This window comes from Chiloscyllium plagiosum, unplaced genomic scaffold (assembly GCF_004010195.1).
Source record: "Chiloscyllium plagiosum isolate BGI_BamShark_2017 unplaced genomic scaffold, ASM401019v2 scaf_60, whole genome shotgun sequence".
NCBI classification, from domain to species: domain Eukaryota; kingdom Metazoa; phylum Chordata; class Chondrichthyes; order Orectolobiformes; family Hemiscylliidae; genus Chiloscyllium; species Chiloscyllium plagiosum.
In genome coordinates, this window is record NW_025215370.1 from 42,845 (window position 1) to 55,179 (window position 12,335).

Genomic DNA, 12,335 nt, shown 5'->3' on the forward strand with positions numbered 1-12,335 from the left:
TTTAGCATGGCCAATCCACCCTGACCTGCACATCCCTGGGCACTACGGGACAATTTAGCATGGCCAATCCACCCTAACCTGCACATCCCTGGGCACTACGGAACAATTTAGCACGGCCAATCCACCCTAACCTGCACACTCCTGGGCACTACGGGACAATTTAGCTTGGCCAATCCACCCTAACCTGCACATCCCTGGGCACTACGGGACAATTTAGCTTGGCGAATCCACCCTAATCTGCACATCCCTGGGCACTACGGGACAATTTAGCATGGCCAATCCACCCTAACCTGCACATCCCTGGGCACTACGGGACAATTTAGCATGGTCAATCCACTCTAGCCTGCACACACCTGGGCACTACAGGACAATTTAGCATGGCCAATCCACCCTAACCTGTGGGATGAAACCCACACAGAAACGAGGGAGAACGTGCAAACTCCACACACAGGCTGAAATTGAACCCATGTCCCTGGCGCTATGAGGCAACAGTGCTAACCACTGAGCCACCCTGAATACAAACTACAAAAAGCTTCAGGACTTATCACATCATGCCAAAGAAAAACAGGAAATAAAGGTTTCTTTGTAAACAAGAAAAAAATGTGGCAAATCTCCCCACAAAAAATCAGCAAGATTCCACTCTAAGGCCTGATCGCATTTCCAGCCTCAGTCAATTTGGGGTGGAAGAGCTGGCCTGCAGAAGCCAGAGTTGAAAAGTGGGCAAAAGTCTCCCTCCCCAAACCAGTGACCCAATGGGACAAGAAAGACTTGCTTTATAAAATGCTTTGCAGCACCTCAACCTCTGAATGTTGGCACAGCAAGCTCCCAAAAGCAGCACTGAGTTATGCACAAGACCCACTGCTCAGCTTCCATCAATCACATGGTCAGCAGGGCTCACTGTATAGCAAGTTACGATAGGAAAGAGATCAGCAAAGAAGTGTAATTAAGCCAGACTCAACCAGACGCACATGAACATGCTCAAAAGCATTCAGAAACCAGCATGTATCTGATGCTAGATAACGTGTACTACTCTGACAGTGTGTTCCTTCCTTGGTTCTATCTGGACTCCACTCGTGAGTCCAGGAGTCACACCTCCCATCAATGCGACCTCTGGCTACACAAAAGAAACCTGCAGTGAACTTCAAAAGACTCCATGCCACACATAAGATCCAGAATTAGTGAGTTTTGAGAAGATTTGTAGCTCAGGTTGAGGTTCTAGATGTAGGTTTGCTCGCTGAGCTGGAAGGTTCATTCCCAGATGTTTTGTCTCCCTACTAGGTAACATCTTCAGTGGGCCCCTCAGTCAAAGCACTGTCGATAATTCCTGCTTTGTATTTATATGTTTGGGTTTGTTTTGGTTGGTGATGTCATTTCCGGTGATGTCACTTCCTGTTCTTTTTCTCGGGGGGTGGCAAGTGGGGTCTAACTCGATGTGCTTGTCGAGTTAGACACCACCTACCACCCCTTGAGAAAAACAGAAAGCGACATCACCACGAGATGACATCACCAACCAAAAGAAACCCAAACATAGATATAGAGCAGGAATTATCGGCAGTGCTTTGACTGAGGCCCACTGAAGATGTTACCTAGTAGGGTGACGAAATGTATGGAAATGAACCTCAACGAGCAAACCTACATCCAGAAGTTCCAGAATGTAATACTCGACAATACAGACAGATCCCTCAGTTACAAAACACATCAACAGAATGTAAATACAGTTGAAAATTAATGAGCTAGGTCTCTGGATTTTGTTGTGCCACATGGCAAGCTTTCATTTTTATTCTGTAAATCAAGGAGATCTGTGATTTTTGATTTGAAACTCTGATAATTGCAAAAATCTTTTCATTATCTACTTTCCTTTGTTTTAATGTCAGTCCATAACTGTACTTTGAATGATTACTGGTTTGATTTGTATTTATTTTAATTAAACACGTTATGACGCACCTTGGAGGGCAGATGGGACTGGAACCAAAGTTTCTGACCCAGAGGCAGGGACACTACCACCACAGCGCAAGAGCCCTTATAAGAACAGAGTTGAAAACATCACAGGCATTGATCCCTTTACTCCACTCAATTCCTGCGGTCAGTAACTGTCCTTTGATTTTATCGACCTGTTTAGATGTCCTATGACTTATGACACATCGATGGCCATAACATGCTGAGGCTGAACTTGAACTGGGCCTTCTACGCCAGAAGTAGGAACAATACCCGAGCCAGAAGACCGCTCCTAACTTTACCTGCATAAATGTCGCCATGATGAACGTTCAAGTAAACTAAACCAATCACCTGTCAAACAATCTGATTACCTGCTTTAGGGGATAAATACCAGACAGGGCTCTACAGAAACTAATCCAATGTCCTGGCAGCAGAACAATGTTATTTTCTTTTTAAGCTGTCCCTCTCTAAATTCCCTTGAACTAAAAGGGTCCTTGGCTATTTCAGAGTGAATTGACAACACTCGACTGGCTGGGAATGCATGCTGCAAGGAGGATGCTAGAAGGCTGCAAGGAGACTTGAACTGGCAAAGTGAATGGGCTACAACAGCAAATGGAATGGAATGTAGCTAAGTGTGATGGGTACAAACAAAGGCAGAATATTTCTTAAAGGGTGAGAGTTTGGGATGTATGGGTGCCTGAACAGACCTGAGTGTCCGTCCCGTGAATCACTAAAGGCTAATCTGTAGGTGAGGCAAAGCGAGGATGAGGTTCGCTGACCTTTAGAGAATTGGAGTACAGAAATAAAGCGGTCTTCCTGCATTTGTATAGCACCCTAGTGAGACCTCACCTGGGTGTCATGTACTGTTCTCTCTTCTTATCTAAGATAAGATATAGTGGCCACAGAGGGAGTGCAATGGAGGTTCACCAGATTAACACTTGGGATCACCTCATGACAAGAGACTGAGAAGACAGGCCCTGCATGCAGAAATTCAGGGTCTGCAGAAATTCAAATTCAAAATTCTGGCAGCACCTTCAAAACCCACAATCACTTCCATTGAGGATGACTAGAGCAACTGATACAGGCTAGTTCCCCTCTCCACCCTGACCTGGAAATCCGTCACTGGGTCAAAATCCTGGAAATCCCTCCTGAAGGGCACTGCGGGTCGACTCACAGCAGGTGGTCCAAAAAGGCAGCTCACCACCTGCTGAGAGTCGACCCGCAGTGCCCTTCAGGAGGGATTTCCAGGATTTTGACCCAGTGACGGATTTCCAAGGGCAACTAGGGACAAGCAATAAATGCTGGCTCAGGCACTGATGCTCACACCCCACACATGACTTTTTAAAAATTCCACAGAGTCATAGCCCAGACTCTATGGTCCGAAGGGCTTTAGAATTGTGCCATACAATTCAGTTTCAAAGAACGATGGGTGACTTCATCGAAACATAAAATTCTTCACGGCATGATAGGGTGGATATCGATAGGATGTTTCCCCAGGCTGGTGACAATAAAACCAGGTACAGGCCGTTCGAGAGAGATACGGAGGAATTTCTTCACAGAAGTTGATGAGTCTGTGGAAGTTTCTACCCTAGAGTGCTGTGGACGCCCAGTCACGGAACAGGTTCTAGATGGAGACAGTCAATGACATCGAGGGAAACGGGGATTGTGTGGGCAAGTGACAGTGTGGTTGATGAATAGCCATACATCATGGTGAAGATGAGTGAGAAACCTTTAAAATTCAGCTGAGGATAACTTAAAAAAAAAGCACTTTCGGGGGAGAAGATTAAATTTGACAGTAAGCTAGTTAGTAAAATAAAGGAAGATTGCAAGAGTTTTTAAGACAGATAAAAAAAGGTGAGAGAGAGGCAAGTGTGGACATTGGAAAACAAGACTGCAGAAGTAGCAATTGGGAACAAAGATGGACAGAGAAAGAGTCCGCAGAAGGACTTGGACAGACAGGCTAGGAGAGTGGGCAAATAAGTGGCAGATGGAACACAATGTGGGAAAGTGCGAGGTTGTAAATTTTGGTCAGGAGAGGTGTAGACTATTTTCCAAATGGGGAAAGTCTTCAGAAATCTGATGGACAAAGGGATTTGGGAGTCCTGGTTCAGGGTTCTCTTAAGGTTAGCATGCAGGTTGGCTAGCAGTTAGGATAAAGTCAAACATCATGTTAGCATTTATTTCAAGACAGCTCAATTACAAAAGCAGAGATGTACTGCTGACATTGCACAAGGCTTTGGTCAGACTGCATTTGGAATATGGTTTTGAGCCCCATATCCAAAGAGGTATGTCCTGGCATTGGAGGGGGTCCCAGAGGATGTTTACAAGAATGATCCCGGGGATAAAGTTGGCTCGCCATATGAGAAGCTATTGAGGGCTCTGGATCCGTACTCAATGGAGCTTAGAAGGATGAAGAAGGGGATCTCACTGAAACTCATAGAATAGTCAGAGGCCTGAATAGAGTAACTGTGGAGATGTTTCCACCAGTAGAAGACTAGGACCTGAGGGCACAGCTCAGAGTGAAGAGACAACCCTTTAAAACTGATATGAGGAATTTCTTCAGCCAGAGGGTGGGGAGTTAATCTGTGGAACTTGTTGCCACAGAGGGCTGGAGAGGCGAAGTCATTTAATTTATTTAAGATAGAGATGGATATGGCTCTTCATTGGTGGGGTTGAGAAACATATCAGCCTTGATCGAATTCTGTTCCTATATTCAAAGTTTGGGAGAAGATTTGTAGCTCGGGTGCCCGTTGTTGTGGTTCTGCTCGCCGAGCTGGGAATTTGTGTTGCAGACGTTTCGTCCCCTGGACAGCTGGAACTGACAACCAGAAGCGACAGATTCAAACCACTACAAATGCCGGAGGAAAGATCACAGAAGCGCTTCACAGGAGGCTCCCAAGCACTGAGGATGTCACCTAGACAGGGGATGAAACGTCTGCAACACAAATTCTCTGTTCCTATATCGTCCGTTCTTATGATCTAATTGAATGGCAGAGTTGACCCAATGGGCTGAATAGCCTACTCTTTTTTACTTACCTTTGAATATCATCAGCTACATAATGGGTTTGGGTCACATATGGGGCTAGTCTGGGTAAGGACGGCAACAGGGAACATAATGGGGATTTTAACCACAATGATGGTTGTCACGGTCACCATCACTGAGACCGGTCTCCAATTCGAGATTTCACTCACAGTAAAATTCCACCAGCTGCTGGGGTGTTGTGTACACCCAGGTCTCCAGAGAATTTGGGTACAAGCCCAGTGACGGTAACCTTCCTCAAGTCAAGTAACCTTTCAAACTCCAGTTCAGTGTTTAGACAGGACCTTTGGGTTAGCGTTTAACTTGGAAGCTGACACCTCCGATGGTGCTGAACTCTCTGGCTATTGCAGTGGCCTGCATCACATTCTCACAAGTGACTGAGAGGCACGAGTGCAATGTACTGTGCTACAGCTAGAGAAAGGCATCTAATAATGAAAACACAGAAGGAAAAGAAAAAGCCCGAGTCTGCTCTATGCCAATTGAAATGGACAGGCATGATGGGGACTATGAGTGGGTAACAAAATGACTGGCATGGAGCTGGTTCCATTATATATGTGTGCGCATGTCTGTGCGGGTGTTGGGAGAGGGTCATACAACAGAAATTGACAACTGTTCAAGTGTGGATGGCTATGCCAACTGTTGGCACTTCAAACTAACATGTTAGCTCCTGGTCTAGGGCTCCAGAATGGTACAGTCATCACAAGAGTATTGTTTTACCATCATGCTTTCATCCAACCCCACGGTTCAAACTTGAAACTGCATCCCTCCCTAGTCCCAGGTGCACTATGAACATCACACGGTCATACACTGCGTTCACATAAAGTCGTCCAACAAATTGAACAAGATTAGTTAATCACTGCCCGGAGCTTGAATGGTTCCAATTCAGACAATGACACACGAAGAAGGGAACAGGAGTAACCATGAACTGAGCGCACACTCAGCACATTTTATTTAAAAGAAAACCCTGGACTGCAAAATCAATTCTCTGTTTCAAACCAAAGGGAACAGCACTTTGAATTTTGACAACTGAATCAAAAATAGGATCTAAGGAGCACCTCAGTCGTGCCGAAAGAGAATTTGGCAGTATTTTTTAAAAATTAGATTCAATCAGCAGCAGATGGCACTTGATTGGATAGGACTGAGATGAAAACAGTATCAAAGGACCACGAGGCCATTCAGCCCCTTGAGATTGTTCTGTCATTCAACCAGATCATAGCTATTCTATATTTTAACCCCATCTGCTCGCCTTGTATAGCATCTGAACCGACAAAAGTTTATTGTTAGCAGCTTTGAAATTTCCAACTGACATCCCCATCACCTCAGCTTTGTCACAGGTGGGAGTCCCAGATATCCACTCCCACTGGCGCAAGGAAGTGCTTTCTGTCACCCACCCTGACCGGCCTGGCTCACACTTGTAAGCTGTAAAAACGTCTACAGCTTTTTTTTTAAAAAACCATCTGGTTCAGGGGTCTCAAGGTTTATTACACTCACGGGCTGCTGTTTGGAACTGCACAAACTGTGCTCAATGAGATAGACCACTGCTTGCCTGGAATGAAAGGGACAGTTCACAAAGATCCACGGGTGATGAAGTGGCTCAGACAGCAGAAAGGGCATCCCACTTGATGGTCCGGATCCCTGCAATGCCACTTGCTTCTCCGAGTCTCAGTCTCTACCCAGCCACACTCTGAAACTGGTCAATGCCCCAGAGAGGAACAAACAGGGCGTGTACTTGGGGTAGATGAGGACTTCAGGGCAGACAGATCAAACGTCACCATGCTCCTTCCAAGTCTCACTCAGACAGGCACGTAAACCCATCCTCGAGGAGCTGATCAACATTTGTGAACTTCACCACCTGACAGGAAGGTCATCGAGCTGCTGTGGCAGGAGCCGGCCCAATATTGCAGGGACAAACCAGCAAAGCAACCAGATTTTACAGATAAACTCAATCAAGAAAGGGATCTGTCACTTGCACCAACCTCTGATATTTGCAGAGAAGGGACTGTGCTGAAGGGTGGAGGGGGGGTTCTGGAGCAGAGGAACTGTCTTACAATGCATGGAAAACAAACCCTCACGTGAGAGCTCTCAGGACAGGAATCCCTGCATGACGCTACTGTGGGAATGACCAGCTGAAATATCACATCCAAGAGCTGGCAGCGGGTACTCAGACATCCATGTGCAGAGGGGATACAGGGTGAACAAGTCTCAGTGCACTGGGCTCAACAGCCTCCATAGATCTGCTACTGGTCCCGTACCTTACACAGTTCCTTGCTTCAGGATTTCAATGCCATTCTGCCCAACACACAGGGGCAACCTAATTCTCCTGCAAACACACATTCCTTCAGCCGTGTGTGTATGGATTAACCGAAAACACAATCACAGTACCCGATCAATGCCCACCTAATCATCTCCCACTGATGCAAATGTACCGGGATAGGCAAAGCACATTCCTGCTCAGTGTGCAGAGCAGGAGCATCAGTCATTCACTGGACACTACATGACATTCTATGCATCGCAAAACTATTTTAGAAACTGTAGAAATTAATACATCTTATCGTAAGGAGGAAGACATCGATAGTGAGCAATGTGCTGGTTCTGCACCATCACCACTTGATGTCTGAAAGATTCCACAACAGTAAAAAGAAAACCAGAATGCGTAAGTTGCAGTTGCTGCATTTAAGTTCATTCATGGGACGTGGGCATCAACAACTGGGCCAGCATTTTCTGCCCATAGGAGCTGCCTCTTGATCCGAGTGGCTTACTACGGCCATTTACAGAAGGCAGTTAAGAACCAACCACACTGCTGAGAATCTGGGGTCACGTGTAAATCAGACCGGATAAGACAGACAGAAAAGGCATGTGAACCAGCTGGGTTTTACAATGATAATCAACAGTGTCACCATTCGGTTAGCTCGATTCTACATTTTTATTGAGCTCAAAGTATCATATTGTGCCACAGTGAGATTCAAACCCAGGGCCTAAGACACTCGCTTGGATTCTGGAATACTAATCCATTGATACTATCACAATGCCACTGCCTCCTGTTTAATTGTCTGTCTCAGATTTAAATTTGAAGAGTTTTGTTGGTGCTTCTTGTGGAGACGGAGTTATTTTGGGTCAGATAGAGGTTGTGATATCTGATTCCCTCCACAAATGAGGACCATGTCACTTTGTTCAGAACTCACCCTCTTTCTCGTTCCACTGATGCTGAGCATTTCCAGCATTGTGCATTTTGGCACCTGCAGGCCTAGCCCAGTTTTTAATACATCCCTTGTGCCCCAAAATATATGCATGTGATACAGCATCTTCCCCAAAAGCAGTTTGCAGCCAAAATGCCTGCAAAATGCATGCAGTCATCATATAACAACCAACCTGCACACAGCAAGATTCAACAAATACAATGCAGCACTCCCTCAGCCCTGTTGAGAGCACCAGTCTGGAGTTTTGTCAAGCTGGTGACTTGGGGACCTAACCTAACAGCGTTCGGACTTAGAAGTGAACCTCAGCTGATTTTTCAGTGGGGCCCAAGCAGTTGACACTGTTCAGGTTTGCTGCCTGACTGATCACTGGACACATCAGCATCACATTGTTACTGGCATGGTTTCACTCGAGGGGGCAAACGAGCAGACTGAGGGAGAAAACATTAACAGGGCAAAACAGAGCAAAGCCCACTGACTACTACCACTGTACGTTACTCAGGCTGTGATGAATGTTGGGGATGTGGTCACACTTCAGGTCTGGAACTTGAGCGTAGGTGTCAGACAGCAGCACAACTGCCAAGACAAGACAGAATTCTCTGAAAGGTGCTGCCCGAGAGTGCGGAGGAGGCAGGTTCTATCAAAGCTTTTGAGGGGAGATAGAATGCAACCCAAAAAATGAAGAGGACATGGGTTTACAGTGAGTAGCACAAACAGTGCACTGCTCATTCAGGAAGACAGTACAGATCCGATCACCTGCAATGTAAACATTCAGTGATGAACACCAGCACATACTGGAGTGACAGCTCTCTAAGGAGCCCTTATCATCAGACTTTCAGAAGAACACAAAGGCCATGGAGACTAGTCAGTGCTAGTCTAAAGTAAGGGATGTTTTCTACATACATTACAAGGCATTTTTCACTGGACTAAAAACATAAGATGCAAAGAATCAGTGATCAATGCGCAAAGTTATGAAGGGTGTCAAATTAAATATGGGGGCGGACAATTAGTAACTGGAGGCAATAAATTTAAAACTCAGCACCATAGGATGGAAGAGTTCATATTTCTTGTGAGGAAGTGGTGTAAGCAATCACTTTGGAAGAGCAGATTAAACCCTGAAGCAGAATTCCAGGAAGGAGAGGATGGAGACAGAAAATGGGAGTTGTGGGGAGTGCTCAGAAATGTCAGGCCGACTGGGACTAGGATTGAGTGTGGATTTACATGCACAGGTGCTGAACTTCTAGACTTCGGCATTACTTGAAGCTACTCGGTGCTGCTGCTGATGCCTTTCCAACAAGCACAATCTGCTATTTTACCGACAGTGAACAATGCACAGAAGGGTAGAGGTGAGTGTTGAAAAAGCACTTCATTCATACAATAAGATCTTAGTACTTTAATAACTGCATTTCTTCCAAAGCTCTCGAAAAGCTCACACCTGAGCAAGAGATTTCATTTGAAGGATGTATCACTAGGACTGTCACAATGAGCCACACAAAAATAACAGCTTGTCAAAATTCTGAAAAAAAAAACAAATCCCACTGACCTCACCTTCCACCATCCCCCCACTCTTCCCCCTCCTCCAAAACAGCACCACAAATTTTCCCCTTTGAGTATTTCTCCGATTTCTCTCCCCCATCTTTTAAAAGTTCATGTTCCCACTGCCCTTTCAGGTAATATGCCCTGAATCACAATGACTCGCCATGTCAAAAAAATTCTCCTCAGTACCCGCCAATCTCCTCAATCCATGTTCCCCTCTGGTCACCAACCCACCCTGACAGAGGAAACAGTTTCGCCCTCATCCCCTTGATTGAAACGGCACACTTGAACAGCTCGATGCAATCCTTCCCTTCACCTTCTCTGTTCTGAGATGAACAATCCCAGCATCTCCACAGGAATTAAAACCCCCTCATCCATGGTCTTGCTCTGGGAAATGTCCCTCCAGACCCTCTCTAAGGCTCAACATCCTTCTTAAAGTGTGACACTAGAACTGCACATGATCCTCACCCTGGGGCCTAACCTGAGAAAGATTTAGCCTAGCCTCCTCACATTTGGACTGTCTCTCTGCCAAGGATCTCAAAGTGTTTTTTTCAGAGTTTTTGTTTTGGAAACCTTGCCCTCCAACCTTCAAAAGATTCATGCTTGTCCATTCCAAGGTTCTTCTGTTCCTCAGGGTGCAGTTAATGCAGGATTTTAACTTTCACACAATTTATGGCCTGTACAAAATCTGGATATAAAGGTGGCGCAGAGATCTGACTGACTGCGTCACTGACAAAAATGCACATCAAACTGCTTTGTTTTGTTGGGAGAAGCTCTTCCTGGTCTTTCTAGTGCAACTTTACCAGTGCTTAGAAACCTCTAAACTCTTAACAGGACTACACAGGGTAGACATTGGAAGGATGCCCCTGCTCAAAGAGTCCAGACCAGGGGCTCATAGTTTAAGGATACCGGGTAGGACTGATATGATGAGATATGTCTTCACCCAGAGAGTGGTGAACCTGTGGATTTCTAAGCCACAAAAAGCAGCTGAGACCAAAACACAATGTTTTGGAAGACACAGTTGTTTGGGCTAAAGGGGTCAAAGGGTTTGGGTGAGAAAGTGGGAATAGGACACCGAGTTGGGATGATCAGCCATGATCCTACTGAATAGCAGAACAGGCTCGAGCGGACCACTCCTGCTCCTGTTTTCTAAATTTCTAATAATTAATAAAATCTTGTTACAACACCAACACACCTTCTCCCCCTCCCCCCTGCCAAAAACACTGTCCATAAACATTCACTTTCTCTTATTGCGGGGAACATTGCTACCCATGGTAAATTGCTGGAGCAGTGCTCGTCCATTCTGTTTTTGCTATGTCAACCATCACAATGATGACACCAAACAGGAGACATCACAAAGTTATTCACACAAGGGCTGCTTCCACCATCACATGTCAATATCTCAATCTCCTGCTCCCTCATTCAAAACACTCTCGAGGCACAAGCCAAGTCTGGAGGGACACAATCCAGGATTGCACAGCTTCAACTGCACCAACACTGTAATTACATAAAATGTCAAGCAATACAACATGAGCCCACAGCAGCACTTAGCATTGTGTAGAAGTGAGTCCACAGCACAGAAAACAAATCCTTGCTGCTCTTAGTGCACATGTTAAAGAGACAAGTCTGCTAATCTGAACAGACACCATTGAAAGTCTACAACAATGCAACCTCTCTGTAGCTGAAGAAACAGCAAAGATTTATGTACCACGTTTCACGAGAGCAGCTTGTTTCTGTTTAGTTGCACTTCAGTCCGAAACTCCCAGTAAACTTAAGACTATACTTGTGGCTGAACTCAGCCCGATATATCCTAATCTGGAACTCTTCAATCTGCATAATCACACAGGCAATTCTTTCTTTACTTTGTAATTTCCTATCACACAACCTCAGTAATGAATAGAGGCAGACAAATTGACTAAATAGGGCACTGATGAACAACAAATGGTTCATGAGAAAAGTTCACTTGCTTTCCAGAGGATAAGAGTTATCCTAAAGTGAGCCGCATCCTGGAATGTAATGAAGGGGTTTGGGAGGAGACGGATTCACTTATATAATGAGTGACAAGGTGGGCCAGTGATTAGCACTGCTGTCTCAGCGCCAGCAACTCAGGGTTCCAGTCCAGCCTTGGGCAACTGGAGTCTGTGTGGAATGTGTCAGCTGCTCGAGGTATTTGGGAATAACTGGAAGCAAGCTCGGACTGATGGCCGTCATCAAGGCTTGGTGACACAAACAGCCCAATAAGACGACAGACATGCGTTTCAATAGCACCTTTCCGGACCATTGGACAGCCCAAAACCCTTCACAGCCAGGCAAACATGTTTAGTCACTGTTGCAATGTAGAAACAGTGTTCGATTTGTACACAGCAGGCTCCCACAATCAGCAGCAAGTAAATGACAAGGGGAATCTGTCTGTGACGTTGATTTACGTAAACATTACAGCGCAGTACAGGCCTTCAGCCCTCGATGTTGCACCAACCTGCGATACCAATCTGAAGCCCATCTAACCTACACTACTCCATTACCATCCATGTGTGTATCCAATGACTATTTAAACGCCCTTAAAGTTGGTGAGCCTATTACTGTTGCAGGCAGGGAGTTCCACTCCCTGTTACAGGTAAATACTGTCCAGG